The following is a 3,883-nucleotide window of genomic DNA, read 5'->3' on the forward strand; positions in this document are numbered from 1 at the left end:
ATCATATCTTTTATATACTTCAGATTGTTTTTATATAGTTCTTGATTAAACAGACTGATTTTAGCACACTTACAGTGCATAATTACATAAATTGTAAATGTACAAATTGTTTTCCATATGTACATAATTTAATGTCCTAAAAATTGGACTGGACAATTCTCATGTTTTTTTGTTTTTATCATAAATAAGCCCAACCAATATTACATATTTATGTCTCTAAAAGAATGCAACAAACATAAAACCTAAAAAATAAAATGTGTTTTTAAATTTAAAAACAGAAAGCACATTTAATGAAATTAAGACTAGACTATTGTTAGCAGTTTGTTAAAAAGTGGGAAAATGCACATATAGAGATAGATATAAAGATATATGCATGTTATATGTGTGCCAGCTGGTTAACCAGTGGGCCACTCTGAAAGCAACTTTGTACCTGTTAGCATTAACGGAGGTGGGATTTGAGCGCATTGGCATGGACCTAATTGGGCCAGTTCACTGGAGTACATGGGGCTATAACTTCACCCAGTATGCCAGATTACCAGTCCAGCCCTGAATACATTTTCCTGGTGGACCAAGGCACTTTTGGGTTAATGGGTCGCCTGTGTATCAGCTGTACAAGCACTGACAGCAGGCAATTCATTAATTTTCATTACTGGCACTGAATTGCCCAGTCAGATCACTTAATTCAATTGGTCCCTCCCTTACCTTTGATGAGTGCTCATGCACTTTGTAAAAAACGTTTAGTGTGCAAGAAGCTGGAGAGCTGAGAGAAAACATGCTAGCTGAGAGAAAACAAGGTGCCTGCTACACCGTGAACAGTAGTACCAGCAACAACTAGTAACCATGCCTCATTGTCACAGTAGCCTGCTGCTGCTAGCACTAGGTGTGGAGAAGTGAAGAAAAGACGGAGGAAGATGAAATTTACATGGTAAGATAATAGTAAATAATTGGGAATAAATGTTTACTTTGGCTATGAGCTTCTGCTAATACCTAAAGTGTAGTTCTTAATTATTGCCCCATACTGCAGTGCAAATAAAAAGTAACTGAACAACAACAGTACAGACATAATTAAAACCTGTTTCAATATCAATAGTCAAACAAATGAATATATACATAATATGTGTACATGATAGCAATAAGGTTGGGACGCTTGAACCATTTGCTCTTGTACGTCAGCATCCATCACCAGCAGACTGATGAGATGGTGAAGCCTGAGTAAAACATCTGAGAGCAGAGCTACACACATTAGGAAGGTTATCACGTGAAAATCTTCTCCAGGTCCAGAAAAGTTAGCAGCAACTATACAAAAGAGGGGATAAACTCAGACCATTTTCACAGGGAGATAAAGTGCCTTGTGAACCTTCGTGGTTACATGGCGAGGGGAGGATGTTGGCTATGAAGGGGTGGAGCCACACAAGTATTTCACCTCAGCCTCCTTAAAAACATGGAGAGAGGTGGAATCCGTTCCTCTGGTGAGCTTAGCAAAGGTTTAAGATGACCTGGGGACTGAAGTGTCAAATTCAACTATTTCATCCTTTCTTCTTTGTGATGACCATCTAGGGCCAGTAGGCTAGGCTGGATGGCTCTCCAATGTAAAGTCAGTTGATGGGGGTATGTGGTGGGGGTGTGGTTGGTGGCTCAGCTGAAGGGGAGGGGTGGTGCAACAGGATCAGGGGTAGTGCCAGGGGAGGCTGGCCAGCGCAGTTGCCACTGATTGTTGAATCATGCCTCTACTATTTCATCAGCGCGCTGGGAAAGAGAGGAGAGTTGCACGGGAGCAATTGCAGTGAGCTGGGCAGATGAGAGAAAGAGTGGCTGCAACAGCTAGAAATAAGCAATATAAAGATTCACAGTTAATCACTGCTATGACCATCGTGTGTGTTGTGCTGGGTCAAACAGAAGCCAGACGTGTTACACCCCTCTTCAACAACTTGGTGCTATCTGGAAGATTTAAAAGGCATTTAGGAAGGACTCTTCTGGCCTGAACACCCTTCGGAAAAAACACAGGTAAGAAACACAACCAGTAAAAATTTTCACTCATTAGGGTATATATTGTTTTTCCTGCCAATTAAGGATAAACATCACACAAACCTTCACAGACACATCACACAAATGTTAAAATAATATTTTTCTGTTGGCTTAAACAAACTTACCATACTAATAAGGATTTCTGTTGCTAGATAGACCTTCACCAGTACCAGCTTTGAGACAGCCAACAAGGAAAAAACCCACGAGACAAATTATAGTTTCTGTAAAGGACCAAATATTCATGGTAATTTACATATTCACTGTTACATATTTACAAAAAAAGACAGTTGTTGGAATTAGCATATTCACTGCCTTCTTTCTTGCTTCTCATTTCCACAGCACAACACACACACCACCGTTCCCGTACCACACACACACGGTCACACAGACACACACACACAGCACACACACACACACACACACACACACACACACACACACTACAGCTTTTGCTATAAAACTCTGCGGTTTTATCTTTTAAACCGATACAATATGCAGAGCCTTTCTGTTTCTCTTGCACTGCACAGTACACCACAGCACCAGAAAACCCTTTTTCAGAATGCATCAATAACACTGTAAAACATATACTGTAGGGAACTGTAGAAATTCACTAATTCCCCATTCACACACAAGCAAATACTTGTTGCAAGCTTAAGTAATACCACACCTATCTTTCACATTTTTCTTTTTGCTCTTTAGTGTAAAGCACTAATATTTTTGTATCAAAATTGCAATTATGGTAGACTTTATGTTAGTGTAAGACATGCAGAGACATCATTATGAGTCAATCACGATGTCATAAGTCACTGGACACTGTGAACATCCACGGTTACCACTTCATGCATAATGGACCTTCCATGTGTATGGACATGTGCAGATATATATGTATGTATATGTATACATGTGTATATTTAGTGTGTACATGTCTATAAATAGGAATAGTAGTGGTACAATAGCTATATCAAGCTATATAGTTTATGTCTTCCATATTTCCAACTATATCCAAAATCACCTACTGTGTATGCTACCATTGTATATAGTGTATTATCTTACAAAAATACAAATAAGTACAATCAATGAAAAAAGTATTTCCTTCTGATATCTGTACCTGAGCTGAGGTGATGCAAATATTTCCCTGTTGTGGGATCAATAAAGTCTTATCTTATCTTATAAATATGCTGCAAAATGTGAGAGGTTACTTGATGTGAAAACTTGCAGAATGTAATGGAAGAACAATGGGAATAAATTCACTTGTATGTTCTTCTTAAAGGCAAACACACTGGTGGCTGCCAGTGCTACCCCTCAGCCTCCTAGTAGATGCACTGATGGTATAAATTTGAAAATCCTAGTTGAATTCCTACTGAAGTTATTGCATTCACAAGATTTTCAGAAAACTTGAACTCTGATCTTGATCTTAAGGTTGATCAAGGTCAGAGTTCAGGTCTCAGTTTCAACTGTGAAGTGAAGACTTTGAGCTGCAGGTTTGACAGGAAGAGTTGCTGCAAGAAAGCCATTGCTAAGATGTCAGAATAAGACAAAGAGGTTTGCCTGGGCCATGAAACACTCCCATTGCACTACTGAAGACTCAAAGAAGGTATTATGGACTGATAAATCAAAATTTGAAACCTTCAGTTCAGCACTCAGGATCTTTGTACGCAGTCAAGTAGGCGAAAGGATGGTTTCACAGTATGTGGTATCAACTGTCAAACATGGAGCAGTGGGATGGTCTAGGGCTGTTTTGCTGGATCCAGGGTCATGCATTCATGGGAGTTTGATGAGTTGAAGGGTTAAAAACTGGTATAAAGTCCACACTTTTTCCGTCAATTGTTCCGTCTGTCCTGCTCACATCTCCAATGGT

Source organism: Haplochromis burtoni, unplaced genomic scaffold (genome assembly GCF_018398535.1).
Source record: "Haplochromis burtoni strain Fernald_Lab_line unplaced genomic scaffold, NCSU_Asbu1 Contig_1724, whole genome shotgun sequence".
NCBI classification, from domain to species: Eukaryota; Metazoa; Chordata; class Actinopteri; order Cichliformes; family Cichlidae; genus Haplochromis; species Haplochromis burtoni.